The sequence below is a fragment of the Salvelinus sp. IW2-2015 genome, unplaced genomic scaffold (assembly GCF_002910315.2).
Source record: "Salvelinus sp. IW2-2015 unplaced genomic scaffold, ASM291031v2 Un_scaffold2447, whole genome shotgun sequence".
Classification (NCBI taxonomy): Eukaryota; Metazoa; Chordata; class Actinopteri; order Salmoniformes; family Salmonidae; genus Salvelinus; species Salvelinus sp. IW2-2015.
In genome coordinates, this window is record NW_019943768.1 from 1 (window position 1) to 12,953 (window position 12,953).

At 41.8% G+C, this 12,953-nt stretch overlaps 1 long non-coding RNA gene across 1 annotated transcript in view; it reads right to left on the reverse strand.

The window, feature by feature from the left end:
- Positions 1–1,902: 1,902 nt before the first annotated feature.
- LOC112073984 (uncharacterized) overlaps positions 1,903–12,953 on the reverse strand; it is a 56,923-nt gene continuing 45,872 nt past the window's right edge. Inside the window, exons 2-3 of the long non-coding RNA XR_011476785.1 lie at positions 5,553–5,662; positions 1,903–2,026 (exon numbers count right to left, since the gene is read on the reverse strand). This is a non-coding gene — a long non-coding RNA (uncharacterized lncRNA). The remainder of the gene's footprint in view (positions 2,027–5,552; positions 5,663–12,953) is intronic.

Genomic DNA, 12,953 nt, shown 5'->3' on the forward strand with positions numbered 1-12,953 from the left:
TCGCTACTGTTATTTTTCACTGTCTTTTTACTGTTGTTTTATTTCTTTACTTACCTATTGTTCACCTAATACCTTTTTTGCACTATTGGTTAGAGTCTGTTGTATTCGGCGGACGTGCCAAATAAACTTTGATTTGATCAAATCCATACTGCAGAAAAATGACTGTTCCACTGTAGGTAGCTAACATTTACTGAGTGAAAAACTTGATCCTAAGTAACATTGACACACTTCTTGGTGTGGGTTTGATACATTGTTTAACAACTCTTATACTGAATGCTAATTCTATTATGTAACCCAAACAATAYGTTTTTTCCTATCCGAATTCTGACMCACCGTTGACTCTGACCAATTTTGGTACCAATTTTGACCCCCTGATCCCAGCAAATGTTTATTGCTTATCATAAACGATGTGTGATGTCTCCTCTATCCATGCCCCTTTTAATGTGTTCTTGGACAGTGGAGGGCAATCCTATTCATCCCGGCCTACACGGACACTACTGTAACTACTTTTACCACTACTGCAAAAAGTGCTTAGCCCTATTCCTGCATCCTAAATGGCACCCTTTTCCCTTTATAGAGCACTACTTCTGACCAGGGCCCATAGGGCTCTGGTCAAAAGTAGTGCACTAAATAGTGAATAGCGTGCCCTTATCAGGGTCCTTAGTAGTCATGGGGTTGCCTCGGAAGTCGGCTCGTAGCCGCCAAACGCTTCAATGACAGAAAGCATGAATATAGGCAAGAGGAAATGGGACTAAGCAAGGAGAGAGGGGAAGGAAGCAGAGGGGAAGGAAGCAGAGGGGAAGGAAGCAGAGGGGAAGGAAGCATAGGGGAAGGAAGCAGAGGGCATATTGCGGCGCAGGAACGCTCGGTAAGTCGTAAAAAGAGTGCACTGCTGCGGTGCGTCACCAGGGAAACGACGCCACCGCCCCGAGAGATTGGGTTCACGACACGAGCTGGAAAATGTTGCTCAAAGTTTCTCACACGTTTGCTATGTGTGATGACAATGTGACCCCTGGCTGTCTTAGGGGATGTCTGTGATACTCGATGAGAAAACCTGTCTGTCTTAGTGTAGGCACAGGTGAACCAGTGACGTGTGTGTGTGTGTGAGTGTGTGTTTGTGTGTCTGTGGGCAATCTGTGCAGGGCTTTTGTTTCTGCCTCAGAATTGGCTTCTGGGTTAGACCTGGTGAACCAGTCAGATATTTCCTATTCAAAGCCATACCCCGATGAATGACAAGCAAATAACTAACACTTCCAAATACACCTATTCTGAAATTGTGATTTCGACAACAGGTATCCCCAACAGAACCAGCTGCTTTCCATCATTGTCTTCAATTGCTAATTGATGTAGACCTGAGAAACCAGGTGCGAGCGGGAATCTCAAACCAACCAGTGTAATCAATAAAGTATTGAGGAGAGTAGAAACCCTGTAGACACGGCAGCCCTTGAGGACTGTGATTGAGAAAACCTGGGTTGCGTTCAAATTCCCTACACTTCTCCCTGAAGTATGTGCTTGCTCACTCCCCCACATGGACGTCAAAGCTAATTGGATTGGCATCAGCTCGAACTAGTGCTGAAAGAGTTTCTACCACATTTCTTCCACCAGTCTGTTCCTTTTAAATCCACGAGGGGAGTGAAGGAGTGCACACATCGGGGTGACAGGTAGACAATCAGACTGCAGCCCTGAACAAGTCTACATCCATTGAACGTTATTGTAATAACATAAATCAAATGATTTGAACAGACATTTCCAGTCAAGTGAATGTTCTGTTCTGGGCTGTGATGGGTTGACCAGTGGACATATGAGTCAAATTGCTGTGGTCTGAAGGAATTTAGATTTTTTTTCCTTCAAGAAATGATATTTCTCTGATTGTAAAGTAGAAGTGGAAACACTCACCTGCAGTGCATGGCCCATCAGATGAGAGTGATATGAGCCTCTGCTGTTTGCAGGAGGCCTGTCTTCGGTAGCACTCATTCTGGTAGGTATCGCCATTGGAGCCACATACAGGGATGTAGTTTTTGTGGCACTGAAATTCAAAGCAGAAAACAAAACAAAAAAGTGAGTGCGTCTACATAATGCAAAGAGGCAATATAAAAGTGCAGATACTTTCACAACAAGAAAACGTGAAATAGGTAGTATTCAGACCCCTTTCCATATTTTGTTGCGTCAGAGCCTTATAAAATAAAAAACAGAAATACCTTATTTACATARGTATTCAGACCGTTTGCTATGAGACTTGAAATTGAGCTCAGGTGCATCCTGTTTCCATTGATCATTCTTAAATGTTTCTACAACTTGATTGGAGTCCACCTGTGGTAAATTCAATTGATTGGACATGATTTGGAAAAGCACACACMYSTSTMTATAWAAGGTCCCACAGTTGACAGTGCATGTCAGAGCAAAAACTAAGCCCTGAGGTCGAAGGAATTGTCCGTAGAGCTCCGAGACAGGATTGTGTCGAGGCACAGATCCGGAAAGGGTACCAAAAAATGTATGCAGCATTGAAGTTCCCCAAGGACTCAGTGGCCTCCATCATTCTTAAATGGAAGAAGTTTGAAACCACCAAGACTCTTCCTAGAGCTGGCCGCCCGGCCAAACTGAGCAATCGGGGGAGAAGGGCCTTGGTCAGGGAGGTGGCCAAGAACCCGATGGTGACTCCAGAGTTCCTCTGTGGAGATAGGAGAACCTTCCAGAAGGACAACCATCTCTGCAGCACTCCACCAATAAGGCCTTTATGGTTGAGTGGCCAGACGGAAGCCACTCCTCAGTAAAAGGCACATGTCAGCCCGCTTGGAGTTTGCCAAAAGGCACCTAAAGGACTCAGACCATGAGAAACAAGATTCTCTGGTSTGATGAAACCAAGAATGAACTCTTTGGCCTGAATGCCAAGCGTCACGTCTGGAGGAATCCTGGCCCCATCCCTACGGTGAAGCATAGTGGTGGCAGGGACTGGGAGACTAGTCAGGATTGAGGGAAGCCCGGACTTGAACCCGATCKAACATCTCTGGAGAGACCTGAACATTTCTGTGCAGCAACGCTCCCCATCCAACCTGACAGAGCTTGAGAGGATCTGCAGAGAAGAAATGGGAGAAACTCCACAAATACAGGTGTGCCAAGCTTGTAGCGTCATACACAAGACTTGAGGCTGTAATCGTTGCCAAAGGTGCTTCAACAAAGTACTGAGTAAAGGGCCTGAAAACGTATGTAAATGTGATATTTCATTTTTTATTTTTTTTAAACATTTCTAAAAAACAGTTTTTACTTTGTCATTTTGGGGTATTGTGTGTAAATTGATGAGGGGAAAAAAACGATTTAATCAATTTTAGAATAAGGCTGTAATGTAACAAAATGTGGAAAAAGTCAAGGGGTCTGAATACTTTCCCGAATGCACTGTACATTCTAGTCATCTATCATTCATTATGAGGGAATGTCACGAATGGTTATAACCTATGTCATGTCGCATCTAGGAAGCTTCATAAAGGCTTTGCAGGCAAGGACTGATTGAAGACATACTGTAGGCTATTGCTCAGTCTCCCCATTAGACTATGTCTCTAAGGTATTCTGGTCTCTTCACACACACACACCTGTCCTCCTGTTGCAATTACAGTCACATTAGAGAGAAATATGGTGGCCTTCTCATTCAGCAACTCAGACTACAGAAAGCAACCTAGACTAGAGGGCGAAAACAACAGCACTCCTCTCCGAAGCTATACCAAGCACCGGGGGTGGGTAGTAACGCACAACAAGTAACGCTTTACATGTACTTAAGTCAGTTTGTGGAAAAACKAGTACTTTTCTAGTTACTCTCTGTGGGCTGTAYTTGTACTCTTACTCAAGTATTTTCTGAAGAAAGTAACTTACCTTTTACTCTGTTACATTTTACCAAATCACTTCAGTTACATAGATTTATATTACTCTACTGTCGCTGTCAGATGAAAACCTAGTGACTGTTGTGATTATACATTTATTTTACTCTGTGATTATACATTTATTGACTCTCAGTTGTCCATCAAACCCTGTATCTCCACCACAGAGTTAAATTGCACATTAATTACCTTCTGCCTTTGTAATATTATATACCACAGTTCAAAAGTTTGGGGTCCCTTAGAAATGTCCTTGTTTTTGAAAGAAAAGTAAAGATTTTTGTCCATTAAAATAACATCAAATTGATCAGAAATACGGTGTAGACATTGTTAATGTTGTAAATGACTATTGTAGCTGGAAACGGCTGATTTTTAATGGAATATCTACATAGGCGTGCAGAGGCCCATTATCAGCAACCATCACTCCTGTGTTCCAATGGCACGTTGTGTTAGCTAATCCAAGTTAATCATTTTAAAAGGTGAATTGATCATTAGAAAACCCTTTTTCAATTATGTTAGCACAGCTGAAAACTGCAATAAAACTGGCCTTTTTTAAGACTAGTTGAGTATCTGGAGCATCAGCATTTGTGGGTTTGATTACAGGCTCAAAATGGGCAGAAACAAAGAATTTCTTCTGAAACTCGTCAGTCTATTCTTGTTCTGAGAAATGAAGGCTATTCCATGTGAGAAATTGCCAAGAAACTGAAGATCTCGTACAACGCTATGTACTACTCCCTTCACAGAACAGAGCAAACTGGCTCTAACCAGAATAGAAAGAGGAGTGGGAGGCTCCGGTGCACAACTGAGCAAGAGGACAAGTACATTAGTGTCTAGGTTGAGAAACAGACGCCTCAAGTCCTCAACTGGCAGCTTCATTAAAAATAGTACCCGCAAAACACCAGTCTCAACGTCAACAGTGAAGAGATGCTGGCCTTCTAGGCAGAGTTCCTCTATCCATTGTCTGTGTTATTTTGCCCATTTTAATATTTTCTTTATATTGGCCAGTCTGAGATATGGCTTTTTCTTTGCAACTCTGCCTAGAAGGCCAGCATCCTGGAGTCGCCTCTTCACTGTTGACGTTGAGACTGGTGTTTTGCGGGTACTATTTAATGAAGCTGCCAGTTGAGGACTTGTGAGGCGTCTGTTTCTCAAACTAAACACTAATGTACTTGTCCTCTTGCTCAGTTTTGCACCGGGGCCTCCCACTCCTCTTTCTATTCTGCTTAGAGCCAGTTTGCGCTGTTCTGTGAAGGGAGTAACTGTGCTGGAGGACATCTGCAAGATGGTGCTAGCAGGCTTAAATAATGCATTTCAARTCAATTGCACTAAGTTGTTATCTTTGTTTGCTGTCATATTTTACCATAAGGTGTAAAAAATTACCGAACTAAATGTGTAACTAGTATAACTAGTTTTCTGACCGGATCCTTTTTACTCTTACTTGAGTAGTTTCTTAAGAGGGCTACTTTTACATTTACTTGAGTAAATTACAATCTAAGTAACAGTACCTTCACTTAAATCCAGATTGTCAGTACTCTACCCACCTCTGCCAAGCATAATTTCTTCAACATAAAAGTAGACACACTGCAGGCTCGTGTTTTCCTACCTTGTCAGGACATTCTGATCCTGATAACGTAGGTAAACATGTACACACACACACACACAAAATATGGTAGAAACTACACCACATACCTGAAACTGGCACACACACTTCAGCGTGGCCCCGTCATCCCTACAGACACCTCCAAAACGGCAGCTGGAGTCGTCACACACTCGTAGGTCGCTCTTCTTCTCCGACAGATCTAGTAAGACAAAGAAGAAGAAAAAAAGGTCATTCATTCATTTCGAATGTAGGCTACACATCTTTGTGCGTTCCAAATGGCACCCTATTCCCTATTTAGTGCACTACTTTGACCAAGTCCCATCCACTCAAAAAAATGTTGCATGAAAAACAACCCTATTTGGGTTATTTGGTAACYCAGCCCTGGGTAAATACTGGACAGAACACATGTTGGGTTATTTTGACCCAGTCAGTTGGGCTGCGTAAATAACCCAACATGACGTGTTCACTACTACCCAACATGTAGTGAATCTTTGTTTTCATTTCAACAATTTACTATCTGTGATGTTCTAGATGCTTTGCTTAAGATTGATGTATAAAAAAAAATAAAAAAAAAATAAAAAAAAAGGTTTGATCCACTTTTACTGCAGCTCTCTGCCACCCTGGCAGCTGAATCCTTTTACCTGATGATTAAATCTGGTACTATCCCCAAGGTTTGGAAGGCGGCCCATGTACTCCCCCTTCACAAAAGGTGGTGACCCTTGTGACCTAAATAATTATCGCCCTATTTCTTAACTTTCTTGCCTAGCTAAAATATTACAATCCTTGAATAATTCTCTGCTAAGATCTTTTTTTATTATCTTAGAAATGTATTATAAATGTAAATCAGTCGGGTTTTAGACCAGGTCATAGCATTATCTCTGTTGCATCTTACATTAGTTATAAATTATGTAGTTTCCTGTATGAATCTCCATTGACCTGTCAAAGGCTTTTGATACTGTTGATTACTCACTGCTAATTCAGAGGCGTTGTCATAGACCAGGCTGCATGTAATTAATTGACAGACACAACTCATTGTGTATCTGCTGATGCTGTTAAATAAGATTTCCTGGATATTACGAAAGGTGTCCCACACGGGTCGATTCCGGGTCCTGTAGTTGTTACGGTTCACATTAACAATACCACAGCCACTTCAAAGCAACACAGTTAACACATGGTAAGCCAAGTACATTGCTTTTGTTGGTTCTGGTAAGGAGTTCATTTGTCCCTTGGACTCCCCTCCCAGGTCTATACAGGTGTAATGGAGGGTATATGCAGGCATACGCGGTATACCCACGTATTTTCAGTGAGCATTGCGTATACTCACTTCTTAATCCCCAGGATGTGTAGCAAATTAGTCAAGTGGAAGTATATGCAGTTTCAATGAATAAGGCTGATTGAACAGATCAGTATGTTTAGCTTAAAATGTTGATCAACTATTATTTATTCAATTTTCAGCACAGCAATGTGCACACATGGTGGTAGGCCTAGAATGGTGCGAACGTTAAACATTTTGTGGGGAAAACACTGCTCTAAAATTCACACCGCACGTGCGAGCGGTTTCATGGACGGAGATGGAAGTATTTATTTGTGATTTAGAGAGGGAAGGGAGATCTAAAGATGCAACAATTATCGTTGCTAATATGACTGGGATAATGACTTTGGCCGCTAGACAATGAAAGAAAGCTGAAAGAATACCAATAGAACAGGAGAACACATATGAAGTCTTTATAAAAAATAATTGCCTCCACATTTCTATGGTGGGAATTTGGCTCTAGGCTACTTTGAAACAAGGTAAGAAATKATTCATAATACGAAGTAAATGTCCAGGTTTCAAACGATTAAGGAACAGGAAAAATATAGTAACGCTAATTATGGCCATGCTAATGATAACTGTCTTCTGGTAGATGGAAAGGCTTCCCCAGAAACCTTCTCAATTAAATGTTAACTAGTTACAAAGTAGCATTTGCCTACCTAGCAGAATGATATCAATTATTTGCATCAATCCAGTGGCCATTTGTTTTCCAAACTCCATCCCATGTGTTACAGAAACACCACTAACCAAACAACCGTGGTAGGTGCATGGGGCCTCATTTATAAACCGTATGTACGTATAAAATATACCGCAAAATATGCGTGCACCAGTTCACGCAAAAGTTGGTATTTAAAACAATTTTACTTGACGTGAGAATGGACTAACCTCCCCGCAAACCTTAGACCATGCGTACGCACATCTGCTAGTGGTTGAAATATTGTATTACAAGCTGGCAAGTATTTTGTACAAATCGGGGATATGATGAAAATCTTATTCATAAAAACAAAAAAACATTACTAACAAGAATGTAGCCATTTGCCATTACTGAGAAGAGTGAAAATATGTTTATTAGAATAGTATTTTCCTTGAAATAGGCATCTTAAAATTAGACATAGGAATTTGTTTCCTATTTATTTTATCTTCATAACCATTGCAGAATATATTCCTCACCTTTTCTGGCTGTGATGGGTTCATTTTCCCRAAGGAGCCATACAACAAATGACCATGTGCATCTCTCAGCCTAGTAAATAGGCTATATGTATCTCTAGTTTTGCGAGATCCTTAGCAGCATGGTTTATAATACTGGCATACAATCTAATTTAACAGCGTATCTTTGACATTGATGTAGGCCTATGTATCAAGTTTCAAGTATTTATTGTCACGTGCACAAGTACAGTGAAATGCCTTTCTTGCTTGCTCTTTCGCAACATTGCAGTAATGAACACCAGTAGTACTATAAAATTAAAACATTTAAAAGTCTAGTAGAACAAAAAACACACGTACTGTAATTGCATTTTTATTTAGTAGCCTGCCCTACAATGTGACAGAATTCATGGGCAGTCCATCATAGTTCGGTTGGTGGAAAAGTCGATATAAAATGTGTTGCTGACAGGTCCACAACAATTTGACATTGTTTTCTCGTTCAGAAACGAACAGTCCTTTTCCAGATAAATCATGGGCATTAATATGGAGTTCGTCCCCCCTTTTGCTGCTATAACAGCCTCCACTTTTCTGGGAAGGCTATCCACTAGATGTTGGAACATTGCTGTGGGGACTTGCTTCCATTCAGCCACAAGAGCATTAGTGAGGTCGAGCACTGATGTTGGGTGATTAGGCCTGGCTCGCAGTCATTTCAATTCATCCCAAAGATGTTCGATGGGGTTGCGGTCAAGGCTGTGTGCAGGCAGATCAAGTTCTTCCACACCGATCTCAACAAACCATTTCTGTATGGACCTCACTTTGTGCACGGGGACATTGTCAGGGTGAAACAGGAAAGGGCCTTCCGCCAATCTTTTGCCACAATGTTGGAAGCACATAATTGTCTAGAATGTCGCTGTATGCTGTAGCATTAAGATTTCCCTTCACTGGAACTAAGGGGCCTAACCCGAACCATGAAAAACAGCTCCAACCATTATTCCTCCWCCACCAMACTTTACAGTTGGCACTATGCATTGGGGCAGGTACCGTTTTCCTGGCATCTGCCAAACCTGGATTCATCTGTCGGACTGCCAGATGGTGAAGCATGATTCATCACTCCAGAGAAAGCGTTTCCACTCCTCCAGAGTCCAATGGCGGCTAGTTTTACACCACTGCAGCCACTGCAGCCGACGCCTGGCATTGCGAATGGTGATCTTAGGCTTGTGTGCGGCTGCTCGGCCTTGGAAACCCATTCCATGAAGTTCCCGACGAACAGTTATTGTGCTGACATTGCTTCCAGAGGCTGTTTGGAACTCGGTAGTGAGTGTTGCAACCGAGGACAGACGAGTTGTACTCGCTATGCGCTTCAGCACTTGGTGGTCCCTTTCTGTAAGCTTGTGTGGCCTACCACATTTGTTGATCCTAGATGTTTCCACTTCACAATAACAGCACAATAACAGCACTTACAGTTGACCAGGGCAGCACTAGCAGGGCAAAATTTGATGAATTGACTTGTTGGAAAGGTGGCATCCTATGACGGTGTTTGTCTATGGCTAATGTGCTCGATGTTATACRCCTGTCAGCAATGGGTGTGGCTGAAATAGCTGAATCCACTAATTCAAAGAGGTGTCCACATACTTTTGTATATATAGTGTATAAACCCAATGATCTATTGATAAACTAAATATTGAACAACAATTTGTCTAGACCTCAAAAGTCTCCTGATGTGGTTTAAGAATTGTTGTGGACTTAGAAAAACAACAGAATTGGATGTTCTATTTAAAGGTGTGAATTAAAATGGGACAATTCAGAAACCTGTGAATTTCTGACTCATTTATCCGTTTCAATAGCAGGTCTACAATTTGCCTACTTACACAGTACAGCTTGGGTTAGCCTGACTGTGAAATACCCAATATGGGATTAATCATTTTAGGTCATTCAAGAGTGTGTCACAAGCTCGGTTTCCATGCAATCATGCGAATATTCAAAAATCAGCATGACGAAAATATGCTCAGTTTCTCACCAGCGGTGTCTCCACCTAATGGACTTCTTGCGGATAAAAATCAGAGCGTGATGACGTAGTGCACACAAARTGTACTTTTTCGCTTAARTTTTCATGTCCTGAATAAAAATCTAAAGTTCAATGTGCTTGCGTCGCATTTTCAACTCTACCGATAGTTTTGTCTCAAACTGTTGCGTTAAATAGCAAATGTGCCGACTCTAGTCTTGGCACTTGTGCTCTAGCCAACAGCTGGCAGATACAGTGCAGGCAGGCTGTGCTGGTAAACTAGTCTACATAATGAGAATATTATGGATAAGTCCGAATATTTTTATTTGTCAAACAGCAGTTAATTATCAATCATCATGTCACCAGAATAAGACCCTCAATATTTTTTKGAAAGGAGCATCAATCACCGGGCACTTTCACCACCCTGCGAAGTGCATCATCATTTATTTCATTTGTAGCCTAATAAACTGCATGGTTTCCCGAGTCATAATGGGAGGCCCACACACCATATCATCGCGTGACTCCAAGTTTACTTCGACATGACCGTTATTATATCAATATTTGCGCATTTCCACCACCATTTCTCACTGAATTAATTTTACAAACACACAAAGACCCCACCATGTCGAACGAACAAATATCTGTCTGCATTTATAAAATTGTACCGAAATGACCGGTTTCCATCACAGCTTTCCGGCTTTAAAAACAATATATGGTATGACCTGACACGCATAAAAACTGTGGATGTAAAAGGGGTTAGTGTTTCTCATAGAATTTTTCACACAGGGCGCCTTTCCTTTAGAAGGCGGGGCGTTTGGGAAATGCTTGTCAAAATGAGAGTATTCCCTCTTCTCCAGGCACCACTACACCACTGCTTCTATAGTAATGATAGGGCCGGTGACTACAAAAATGTGCAGAGTACCTAAATTAGCGACGTTTAGCAACAAACTCAGCAGAGATCAAAGGGAGGAAATCTGCACAAAATTATGTAGCGGTAGCAGTGTATTACTCAGTCATGCCTCTGTATGTGTCACACACCATGCCTGAGTGGGCTTTGAAGAGCCATGTTATGGTCTGTAATTACCACTTTTGGACCAGCCTAGACTAGCTAACGACTATCTGCGCTAACCAGACCAGGCTTTCAATGCTGCTCCCAGAACGAGACACAAAAACACAGTGCTACTGTGTTAGTGAGTAAGACTACACTATGTCTACATTTCAAGTCGACCCAAAGGCCTAAACCCTATGCCATGTCTAGCCCCTCATGTAGATCTGAAATTATTTGATACATTTAAGCGATATTTGCATCACCTTGCCCATAATCTCTTGGACAGACGCACGTAATATAAATGGTATCGTAGCATCTGTCAACAGACTGTGGGATGCGGCAGCTAACAATGAACTTTGTTCCTGTGCCCTGATTTCTTATCACTGATCATTTGGGGGGGGGGGGGAATCGCGATTTCACAGGTGCTTGCATCTTTCAAATTTAGCCCAATGTCACGGCCGTCGTAAGGAGGAGACCAAGGCGTGGTAAGCGTACATTCTTCTTTATTAAAAGAACGAACACTGAACAAAACGAACAAAATAACAAAACGTGAAGCTAATATGGATAGTGCAGACAGGCAACTAAACATAGATCAAGAACTCACAAAACCAAAAGGGGAAATGGCAACCTAAATATGATCCCCAATCAGAGACAACGATAAACAGCTGCCTCTGATTGGGGACCAATTCAGGTCACCATAGACATACATATACCTAGATTTACCAAAACCCCTAGACATACACAAAACCCTAGACAACACAAAACAAGCATACCCACTCTCGTCACACCCTGACCTAACCGAAATAATAAAGAAAACATAGATAACTAAGGTCAGGGCGTGACACCCAAAGATTTGCCCGAAACCTGGAAAGAAAAGGGGGTGGAGCTACCACCCAGCGTCCGTAGTATCTTTTCTAACACATCTCCCCCAGAACTTAATTGAGCATCTGACACAATTACACACGATTTTACTTATGGGTTTCCAAGATTACCTTGCCCTAGACTGGGTGGAATGTGTCCCCTTATTGCTTATACCTATCCAATTGTTTGGAATCTACAGTTCTACATGTAGAACCCTTTCCACATTATTTTGGAACCCTTTTTTTATAAGAGTGTAGTAGGGGCTTGGGGTTGATTTAGAAATCAGAATGACGACAGCCTTAGATGCGCAAAGTAAACTCAGCTTTCCAGGAACGACAAGCTGGTGTGTAAGTAAACTGGTGCATAAGTAATGCACACGTAATGTAAAACCTGTCCCCATTTTATTTGTTAATCTCACAGAGTCTAACTCTTCATCTCAAATAGCAACCCGTTTCCCTACATATTGCAGTACTTTTGACCAGAAACGTATTTGCCCTGGTCAAACGTATTGCACTTTATAGGGAATAGGGTGCCATTTGTGTCCTAAGTTAGAGATGCTGCTGTCTGGGCTTACCGACCACATAGACAGAGAACCATGTAAGATATTCCAATGTTAAACCCATTGGAATGGATAACGCCTTGCATATATTGTACAAAATGTCTTGTTCCAGAACTTTCTAGAAGATGGTTGCATATCTAAATCGTTTATCTTCGTCTCAGCATTGCAGTTCTTGAACAAACCGTTATACCTTCGACCTACTACCTACCGTACCCTGTTCCAAGGCACTTACATATTTTATCTTTGCTATTCACCTTGGATTCACCTGGTCAGTCTATGTCAATGTTTTGTACACTCAGTGTATAGGCCTTGTCTCCTGTACTAGAAATAGTGTTACTTAGCCACACTTATCTTTCCAGACTGAGCCAAATGAGACAATTTCATAGAGCTTCAAAGAGATACACGTTGCTTAAGCGAACCTCTCCCGACCAGCACAAAATTGTCTGATTTGTATCTTTTCTCGTTTGACTACGCGACGTTACTTCTGACCGGYTGTCGACGTCATAGCAAGGCGGAGAGGAGCAGAAAGAGGAGTGCGTTGAGGTGGCCAGGACCCTGAACCGTC